This window comes from Corvus cornix, chromosome 20, assembly GCF_000738735.6.
Source record: "Corvus cornix cornix isolate S_Up_H32 chromosome 20, ASM73873v5, whole genome shotgun sequence".
NCBI classification, from domain to species: Eukaryota; Metazoa; Chordata; class Aves; order Passeriformes; family Corvidae; genus Corvus; species Corvus cornix.
The window spans coordinates 1,188,904-1,199,649 of NC_046349.1; the positions used below are offsets into that span (position 1 = coordinate 1,188,904).

General features: G+C 60.5%; 1 protein-coding gene across 13 annotated transcripts in view; it reads right to left on the reverse strand.

The window, feature by feature from the left end:
• Positions 1-9,921, reverse strand: part of EPB41L1 (erythrocyte membrane protein band 4.1 like 1) — a 65,020-nt gene extending 55,099 nt beyond the window's left edge. For 6 of the 13 annotated variants that reach the window (XM_039563234.1, XM_039563236.1, XM_039563237.1 and 3 more), the window contains exons 1-2: positions 9,841-9,921; positions 650-699 (exon numbers count right to left, since the gene is read on the reverse strand). The gene's annotated coding sequence lies outside the window, so the exon portion shown is untranslated. Of the gene's footprint in view, positions 1-649; positions 700-5,108; positions 5,209-9,840 lie in introns of those variants that run through there. The other 7 variants (XM_039563241.1, XM_039563243.1, XM_039563240.1 and 4 more) reach the window with 4 other exon arrangements.
• Between the last annotated feature and the right edge of the window lie 825 nt (positions 9,922-10,746).

The window sequence follows — 10,746 nt, forward strand, 5'->3', positions numbered from 1 at the left end:
CAGTGGGGCCCTGGAATGGAGCAGCTCAACCAGCTGGAGGGACCCGGGGGTCCCTGAAAAGGCCTGGACCACAAGCCCTCGACTCTTTCAGGCATCACAGCAATTGAATTCTGCAGCTCAGACCTTTCCCATGCTTGGCTCCCAGCTGCCCGGCAGTGCCGGCCTTCCCGGAATGCGCCTCAGGCCAGCTGTGCCCAGCCCCGTGAGCCCAGGGACCTGAGCCCTGGGCAGGGATCTGCAGCCAGCAGAACACCACTGCTGGTTTGCTGCCTTCCTGAGAGCCTCCACACAAAAGAGACCATGGAAACCCAGAGCAGGGAAGCCCGGCGCTGAGTGTGACATCCCAAAGCCGCTCCGTCGGCGCACAGGGATTTGGGCAGCCTGCAGGAGCCTTTCTGTTGGCAAGGGGGCTGTTGCCCGAGCCCCAGCTAAACCAGGCAGCAATCCCAACACAAAGAAAGCCACCACAAGCCCAAGCCTAGCAGTTTGGTGTTTTGGTGGGAGCAGGCCAGATTCCCAGGGGTTCCTGGCAGACGAGCCTCTCCCTGCAGCACCTCTCCGTGCTGAGCAACCTTTTCTGTGCTGCAAAACCCACTCAGCCTCATGTGGGATGTGGAAAGGAGAACAAAAGCTTTCAGGATAAACTCACGCTGATTCCAGGGGCTGCTCTCAGCACTTGCCTTGGGCACGATTCACAACCTGCAAAGAAGAAATCAGATTTGGTTAGAAAGAAGGGAAAAGCCCTTCCCAGAGATGATGGCAAGCGCTCGGAAGGACAGCTACAGCTGTCACCAGAGGGTGCCTGCCCGGCTCCGGCGCTGTGCTTGGATTCCACACAAATCTCCCTGCTGGAAATGGGAGCTGTGGATTGCTTTAGACGTCGTTTTGCTCTCCTGATGTGCAGCCAGCCCCGCTCCTTCCCAGAGAACAGCAAATATTTACTACGGCAGTGCTGCAGAGCCCACACAGCTCCGAGTGCCACCGGATCCCCTGGGCATGGCCCAAGGTCTCCTTTCAGGCCATCTGTGCCTTTGTCACTGTCACCCATCCTTGTGGCTCACGGTGACACCGAGGGCAGCATCTGGTCGGCAGGGCCTTGGCTGCGGGCCCCGGTGCGGGGCAGTGGTGCGGGACCCCCAGAGCCAGCCCCGCTCCCCCGGCCATGGCAGCGTGAACAGGGACAGCCCAGCCTGCAACAGCCCCTTCAGAGCCACTTTGTACACGCTAACTGCACCTGACAAGGGAGAGAATCTGCCCGGCGGCACTGCCGTGTCACGGAGGAGGAAACGCGGTCTGGCACAGCAGGGACACCTCCCGCTTTTCCAAGGGTTAATTTTCAAACATCCTTGGACAGGCAAGGCCCAGCCTCCCCCCGGGCAGAAGCAAAGCAGGCCTATGCAAAGCTCCCACCCCTCCCATGGATTCAGCAAAATCCTTTCACTCTGCACAAGCAAACATCAGCTGTGTGCAGCCGACAGGCTGCCCTGAGCAGCACCGACCCACGGCAGCTTTCCCAGGAGGCACAAAAGCTGCTGCACTTTTCTTTGGACCGAGACAGAAAACTGATGCAACAAGGCTGTGAGCTTCAGCACCTCCAAGGAAACAAGCCCACCCCTGAGCAGGTGATCAAGAGAGATAAGGTGAAGAGGAGGGGGTCACAGCCACCACCTGCGCGGCCCTTCCCTGTGTCCGTCACCCTGGGGAAGCACAGGCAGCATGTCGCCATGTGCTGGTTCTGGGTACACTCCCGTACACCCCTGCCCAGCGGGCACAGATTTTCTCCCAGCCATGTGGTTTTACTGGCTCAGCTGTCCTGGGGTGTGGGGAGCAGGGCTGGGTGGCCACGCAGGGCACCCCTGTGCCCAGCTCCAGCGCTGGTGGCACGCACAGCCCTGGTGGCACGCACAGCCCTGGTGGCACGCACAGGCACCGCAGGGTCACTGTCACAGGGCCTGTGCACTCCCACACCAGTGCCCAGCACCCGAGCATCCCAGCGGGACTGCCCACGGACCCAGGGATGCCACTGGCGTGCAGGGGCTGCTGTCCCATGCCCACACCACTCCATCCAGAGCCCAGACAAACCTCCCTCTCCTTCACCTGCCTCCTCTGCTCATGGAGATGCCCCTGGCTCAGAGGCTCAGGTGATGCCTTAGGTCTTAACTTCTATATTTTTCAAATCCTGTACTGCCTAGTGTGTAACTCTGAAGTTTTGTGTGGCCTGTTAGCTGCTGTCCTCTCATGCTGGTCAGGCATAACAAACCCTCTCTAGGTTTGCTCTCCAAGGACACCTTGATTGTTCCAGGCCCCAAAATGTGAAAGCTAAAGCCTGAGAAGAGGAGGGGCAAATTGGGGTAATTATATCATTAACTGAAATTATAATTGGAGAATTAACCCTGATGTGCAAATGGACCAAACTTATAAAAGTGTGAAGAACCCATGACCCAGCGTCCATCTTGGGTGGAGCCCCTTGGAGCCTTTACACTCCCAGGGTGTACCTTTGAAGGCCCTTCAGATAAATACCTGCTTTTATTCTCTTAGTCTTGTCTAGCCTCTGTTTTCAGGCAGCCACTTCAAGGCATCACAGGAGCCAGGGCAGACCAAGAGACCCATGAGAAGGGCTCTCTCTCTCCAGCAGGACACATGGGTACCCCAACAGAGAGCTGACCCCGGAATGGACTCCAATACCAGCAGCTGCTGGCCCCAGCTGCAGACACAGGTCACACAGGGGATCTGTGGGATTCTCTCCCCACGCTGGCACAGCCTCCACGGCCCTGCTCGTTCTCTGCTGAGCCCAGTGATTTCTCTGGGTACTCCACGCTGCTTCCAGGTTTATGTGCTTGGATTTCTCTTCTCCCAGCTCAAGGGGTGTCGATAGATGCCCGGCAGAGATGGGCAGGCAGGTGCAGGAGCAGCCAGCTTCCCACACATCCTGAAGGAGGAGTATGGCTCCAGTGGCCCCAGCAGCCAGGGCTGTGCCCAGGGCTGCACCCCGTGCCTGCTGCGAGGGAGGAGGGAGGATGCAGCCACCACAGGCAGTGGCACTCGGCACTCCCCAGCCTGCCTGTGCTGACACTGCCAAACAAAGCCCCTGCACTCCCCATCAGCCCCAGAGCAACCCTCCTGCCCTGGGAGAGGCCGCAGCCCCGGGGCTGCTGTGCAGCCTCTGAGCTCTGGCCATTTTGGGATGTGAGACACTGCATCAATTAGGATCATTCTCAGAACGCTTCATTAATATACTAGCAGTGGGAGCAAGGCCTCCCCCAGCCCTGTTTGCTTCTGCCCACAAACAACAGCTCCCCATCACGCTCCTGCAAGCAGAAATCCACGCCAGACTGCGCCACGACCTCCTGCCACACAGCTCTGCCGGTGCCGGGCTGGTGTGGACAGTCTCTGAGCCACAGACACTGCCCCGGGCTCACAAACATCCCACAGTGACCCACATTGTCACCACCCCGTCATCACAACCAGCCAGCCTGCCCTGACAGGTCGGCATGATGCTGCCTGGGGACAGGCGCTGGGACGTGGTGGCACACGGATGAAGGCACCGCTGGCTGGGCTTAGGAAGGAGCCCTGCACTGCTCCAGCTCCCTCAGATTCAGACCAGCACCTTGCAAACCTGCTGATGGGTCCAGCCAAGGGACAAGGACTCGTAGTGTCCAGAGCAGGAGCACACACAGGGCAGGGAGCACTGCTGGAGAGGAGCCCAGGAGACACGGAGGAGTCCATGGACCACGCCAGGGACCAATCCATGGACAACACCACCGTGGCCTTCCCATGCCTGGCCAGGGTGGGACTGAGCTCCAAAGCTCCATCAGCAGCATGGAGGTGGCCAGGAGTGCTGACAGTCACCCTGTCCCCAAAACAGGGGGAGCTGCACCTTCTCTACATGCCTTACCTTGGTCACGCCAGGTCAGCTGCATTTCTTACAGACGGGTCTCACACCAGACCAAGGTGACAAGCAGGGATTTACTCATCCCATGGAATTCCAGAATGGGATTGGAAGGGATCTCAAGGCCCAACTCGTTCCATCCCCTGCCATGGGCAGGGACACCTTCCACTAGAGCAGGATGCTCCAAGTCCCATCCAGGCTGGCCTTGGACACTTCCAGAGATGTTATGCTACCATGGCCACCATGCCCTACCAGCAGGAAGCATTCCTTGGTTCCCTGAAGAACAGCCCTAGGGAATTTGCAGAGGTAACAGGGATGTGCATACCCAGAGCCAGCTCAGCCCTCACAGGAGGCTTCTCTTGTTCTGGCCAGCTCACTCCACAGGACCTTCATCTATCAGGACTTGAGTAAACCTCCTAAAGGGAAACATTGCTGAGAATTCGGGCTGGAATTTTCCCCTGCCAAAGTTCACCATCAACATTAGTCTGTATCCTTGTCAAAAACGGCACCTTCCCACAGTGAGCAGCAGCCCCAGCTGTCCAACCACCCCTCTCCCACCTCGAGCCCTTTGCCACATCCCTCTCAGCATCACCAAAGCAGAGCCCCAAAGCTTTGTCAGGCACCACGAGCCCCGCACTCCGCAGGGGGCTGCCAGCACAGACACTGCCAGCCCCAGAGTGCTCCTCATTACAACACCCGGCTGCTTCCCTCCCGCACAGAGCAGCGCTTCCCACGGCATCCAGAGAGAAAAACCTGCAGGACCCCCCCGCCAGCACCGCGGCCCTTCATGTGTGGCCACCTGGGGATGGTCCTGTCGGGCTGGGCCGGGGGCTGGTCCACCCCCTGCCCTGCCTCCAGCCTGGCCAGGATGTCTCGCTGCTGGCACTCGCCCCAGCCAGGCCGATTAGCTGATTACAAAGCGGAATGTGTCATTTCAAACACACAATCAGATTTCCCGGCCCTTCTGCCCATAACAAAATGTCTCGTGAAATGGCTCATTCTGTTCTCCCATAGAAACGTGTTTCCCTTCAAAAGCCTGATACGAGGAGAGGAGGGGGAAAAAAAGGAAAAGGCAAAGCTAAAAATATCATCCGAAAGATACCATGACAGCAACAGATTCACAGGAAAATGAGGTGGGAAGGGGGCTGTGAATGTGTTAAGATCCTGTTTAATCTCTCCCCAGCCACCTAAAAAAATTCACCGAAGGCAGAAACGATACCTCAACATTTCCTTTGTGCGAGAGCTGACTCCACCCTGTGTTTTCCTCTCCATCTGATGCTCGGGGAAGGATACCAGCAGACATCTCCGCTGCTGCCAGGCAGCGAGGGGCCCCGGCAGTGGGTTAGTAGGAGCAGAGGGAGGAAGGAGCCGGTGGGAGGAACCTGGCAGCAGGGCTGGGCTGTGAATCCCCATTCAGCACCGCCTCAGACGCAGGATGCGCTTTGCACTGGCGCAGCACCTGCTCCTGTCCCCACCCCAGCCCCTCGCCGAGGAGCAGCGGCCCTCAGGTCCCTGGAGGGCTTGGGGATGGCAAGACCCAGTGAGGTGGGCCCAGGGTCCAGTTACAGCTGGTGGGCAGCAGGCTGGGCACTGAGAGGGGGATGGAGCAGATCCCGACCTGTGGCCACATTTCACTGCCACAAAGAGGCCAAGTGCCTGACTGAAACTGCTGACCTGCTGGCAGCCACAGATCTGCCGCTTCAGCCTCATTTGTCTCGTGTTCTGAGCACAATAGGTCAGCCCAGTGTCCCCTTGGCGCCGTGATCCCGCCAGGCCCGGGGTGCTGTGCAGCTGCTCCCGGCCACGGCAGCTCCTGCGTGAGGCCGGCCCGGCCCGGGGCCCTGCTGAGCCCGCAGGGAGCCAGGATTGCCCTGCAGGGGACAAGACATAGACCATCCGCAGGAGATGGAGAGAAAATCCCCTTCCAGTGCATTATCATCCAGATTTTAAGGCTCTGTCTGCTGCTCCCACACCTGGGGAGGGTGCAGGAGTGGGCTCAGGGGCGCGCACACACCTGTCAGGATACTGACAACTCTGAGCTGCATCCAGAGCCCCCTCAGCTGTGTACTGGGACAAGCAGACACAAGAATTTGTGCCAAATCACCCATCCAGGGCTCTGGGATGTCTGTCCCATTCCACACAGTCCCACCACTCCCTGCCCAGTGCAAGGAGAGCAAACCTTGATTCCTGTCCCAGTCATACCAAATTTCAGCCCAACAGCTCTTCTTAGGACTGGATATTAGGGAGAAATCCTTCCCTGTGAGGGCAGCCAGGCCCTGGCACAGGGTGCCCAGAGCAGCTGTGGCTGCCTCATCATTGGAAATGTCCAAGGCCAGGTTGGACATTGGGGCTTGGAGGAACCTGGGACAGTGGAAGGTGTCCCTGCCCATGGTAGGAGAGTTGGAATGAGATGAACTTTAAGGTCCCTTCGCACCCAAAGCCACGATTCTATGGCTGCACACATCCCCAAAGAGTTCATCCCCTTGGAGCAAGGCAGGCCAGAGGGAGCAGCTGTCCTCCAAGACAAGGGCCATCCATGGGGCCAGGGGCCAGCACCCAGCTTTGCACCAGGGACACGCTGTGTGGGGGAGAGCTGCTGCAGGAAGCAGCCACTGCTGCCACACTGGAAAACGTGGCTGCCCAGATTTCCTCCTCTTCACTTGAAGACACACTTAGGTCCTGGACAACCCACAAGCTTCCACTCAAGGGCTGGAAGGAGAGGAAGGCTGGATCTGCAGCCACAGGGAAGCACTGCAACACGTCCCCATCAAAGACAGTCTTCTCCCACCACACTTTCCACCTCCAGACAAGAGGATGATGAAGGACCAGACCAGGAATCCTGGCCAGCAGCAGTGATGCGCAGTCTTAAAGACCCGAATGGCACAGGCTAGGAGCTGGAAGGGGTTCCCAAGGGAGGCTGTCCCCCAGCTCCCACAGACACAACTCCTTCCAGGCTCAAGGGACAGCACAAGCTGGCAGTGCCTGTGAGTGCAGGCTCACACCCCACATCCCCCCGCAGCAGGGTCAGGGCCAGCCCCGCTGCTCAGCACCACAGCACAGGCTGTGACAATCCCAAACCTGCTGACTCAGAGTCACCGACTGCTCCAAGAAGAACAATGAGCCACGCAGCCATCGCTGTCACAGCCTCAGCGCCAGCTCATTTTAGGTGCAGCGAGAGGGTCGGGTATTCGTGGCTGCGCAAGTTCCCCTGCGCAGGAGCTCCCAGCACCCGGGGACTTGGGAACTACCACTGTTTTGTGTTTCTCCTTTGGCAGAGGGAGCTTCAGGCTCAGCTCAGACCTCCAAGTGACAGGCACCGCATGAAAGTCTACTACACGCAGGCCTTGCAGCCGCCCACGCCGCTCTGCGCGGAGCCGAGCCCGTACTGAGCCCATTTCCTCGCGCACACGCGCTCCCCATCGGCGGCCCAGCTGTCACTCGGCGCCGGAGCACCGTGCCCAGGGGAAGGAAGGCAGCAGGGAAATAGCCCAAGTGCACAGCCAAAGAGAATGAAGGCAAAGGACACTCCAGTGATGTCTGTGAGTCTGAGCAGGAAGCTCAGAGCAAGGCTGGGAAGAGCCACCCCCTGCCCTTTAACCAACAGGCCATTCTCTGCAGCTTCCTAATTTAGAAATCCTAATTAGTTATGGGAAAGATTTCTTCTGTTAGGGACAGAATTAGTCAGGCACCTGACTGGTCTGCGTGTGTCTGAAGGGCTCCCCTAGGAAAGCAGAAGTCCCCAGCAGTGCTGGAGGGAGGGGAAGGCAGGCAGGACTCCCAGAGCGACGCCAGAGGACCTGCAGGACGAGGGCTCGGTGCTGCCAGCAGAAAGCCTTCATGTTAGTCTGTAAATCAGTGAGGGATCCAGCTCCTCAACAGGAGCAAGGTCATCACCCAGAGCTTACCAGAGAGCTCAGCTGCCTGGGGTAAGAAAATGGGTTTTTAAGATTTTCCCCATTCTATGCTGCAGTGACTTCTTCAGCCGAGCCAGCCATCCCTCCTGGCCACAAAGACATCAGGCGCCAGGAGACACTTTCCCTGGAAGGTTGTGGTGGTGGTGGCAACCACGGCAGCAGCCCAGGGAAGGGGGCCCAGCATGCGCTGTGTCTCCACTGCACAGGGAAGGCACCAAAGCCTTCCCCTTCCGCACGCCAGGAACATGGGCTCTCTGCTACACTCATACCTTTAGCCCAGAAATCTGATACTGGACTTCAAAAACCCTTTCTAGACGCTTCCTCCAGACCAAGACATCTCCCCTAAGAGTTCTGGAGAATGCACACATCTCAAAATTTGATAAAGAATTCTGGACAGTTCCAGGCACAACATCCACAAGTAGCCAAAGCAGCAGGGGAAGAACCCATCCCCTGCCAAAGGCAGCCAAAACCAGGCTCTGCACCCCACAGCCCTGCCCAGGGCTCTGCTGGGAACGGCTGCGTTGAGGAAAACAATGCCCATGGCACAGGGGTGGTGGGAAGAGGAGGGATGGGGATCCTCCCCTCCCAGTGGGGCTCACACCCCACAGGAGACAGCTGCACCCTGGTCCTTGACTCCAAACATGGAGGTCATCCCTGGGTAAGGAGGGAATGCTCTGGACCTGTCCCAGCTTCCAGAACATGCCCTGCATCCCTGCACGCAGCAGAGACAGGTCCTCATGGAGAGCACGGCTCGAGCACCCCGGGGAGCTCTGCGGATGGGCTCCGTGCCTGCCGAGCCAGACTCTAAACCAGCATCATTAAAGAGTAATTAGTTCCCTTCTTGCGAGGAGCATCACCCAAAGCCAGACAGCCTTCCCTCAGCTCCAAACTTGCCCGATGGCAACAAGGACACGCAGCTGAAGGCCACCAGAGCCACTCGCCAGCCATGGTCCAAGGGGCCTGACACAGCCAGAGCCCTCCCGTGGATGTGGAGACCCACAAGGAACAGACCAGAGTAACAATGTGCTTCCCACACCCCGAGTTTTTCAGAAGCAAAAATCTCTTTGGACAAGTGTAGCATGAGAAAGCTGGAGGGAAAGTGCCAGCTGAGTGCAGGAAGGAGACGGATGCATGGGCTGGTCTCTCTGGGGATGCTGGAGAAGCCACACCTCATCCACAGCAATGGAGAAGGGGCTGATCAGGAGTCACCTCACACCATCCACAGCTGAATGAAGCACAGCTTTGCTATCGCCTGCAGCACACTGTGACTGCCCAGCCAGCACACCCAGACCATTGTTTGCCCACAGGAGGGTCGCCACCGAGACAGGCTGAGGGCCGGGCACGCCAGACGGAACAATACCCCGGGAAACAGCCAGAGAGACAGTGATGGGAAATACAGAATCCACTGATGGGGAAAGGGCCACGCAGGTCCTCTAGTACAATCTCCCGGGTAACCAGCCTATGGAGAAAATGCTGAGCTCAAGGATACCTCCAGAGCCCACCTCCTGCCATATGACGGTACTCCAAAAATAACCACAGAAATATGCGAGGACCCATTCCAAGTTGTTCCTGGCTCTCTCCACATTCTCCCTCTAATGTAAATCGTCTCCCTCAGATCACAGCCCGGCAGTTCAATGTGTTGCCGCAGCTCGGGGCTACGGATCCCCGGGGCTACGGATCCCCGGGGCTACGGATCCCCGGGGCTACGGATCCCCGGGGCCCGCCTCACCCCGCCCGCAGGACCCGGCTAGCGCTGCCGCCCCCCGCACCCCGCTGCGCTCCGTCGCGCTGGGAGCGCGGTGCCCCCGCCGAGCCGCCGGACCCCGCGGGGACCCGGCCCGCGCCCCGCCCGCAGCATCCCGGCAGGACGCGGAGCGGGATGCGCCGCTGCTGCCGGCAAGGGAAGGGAGGGGAAGGCCCGGCTCGGGGCAGCTTTCCCGGCGGCGGGGCTGCAGCCCTGCCCGCCTCCCCCTCGCAGGCGCCGCGCCGCACCTGGGGCTGCCCGGCCCCGCACCCCCGGAGCCCCCGGCCGCTCACCTCGGCTCTGCCCGCTCGGCTCGGCTCGGCTCGGCTCCGTTCCGCCGCCGTGTGCCGGGCGCGGCCGCCGCCGCCGCCCGCAGCCTGCCCGCCCTGCCCGTCCGTGCCCGCTCCTGCCCCGCCGTGCGGCGGGCGCGGCGCAGCGCGGGGCGGGCCGGGCGCGGTGCGGCGCTGCGGAGGGGGCGGGCCCGCACCGCCCCGCACCGCCCCGCACCGCCCCGCACCGCCCCCGCCGCGGGAGCCGCCCCCGGGCCGCGCTGGGGCTGCGGGGGCTGCGGGGGCTGCGGGGATTGCGGGGCTGCGCCGGGGCTGCCTCCGTCCCCGGAGCACCGGGGGCCCCCGCGGGTGTCCCCACGCGCGTCCCGCGTAACGCCCCCCCCGCCACGGACGGGGTCCCGTGGAGGCACCCGGTACTTTCTGTCTCCTCCCCAGGGCCCCATCCCTGTTGAGCCTCCTCTGTCACCCCATGCAAGACACCCGGCGGGTCCTGCAGCTCCCAGGGGTGCCCGGCCCTTCCCGGAGCATCCCGGGCTGTCCACCCGCGGCGTTTGGGGGGCACACCCGTGAGCCGGGCCCGGGAGATCTCCACATCAGCAGCTGGCCAGGCTCGTGCGTTTTGGGGATGTCAGGGCAAGCAGCCCCCCCAGGAGATGCAGACAGAAAGGGGAGGCTATTCTTTGCAAAATAGTGTGCACCCACAGTACGGATGCATGGGCACACCGGATGCACAGCAGGGATGCCCTGGGGGCACTGGGATACACTGGGGGCACAGCAGGGATGCCCTGGGGGCACAGAGATACACTGGAGGCACAACAAGGATGCCCTGGGGGCACAGAGATACACTGGAGGCACAGCAGGGTTGCACTGGGGGCACAGAGATGCAGTGGGGGCATAGCAGGGATGCAC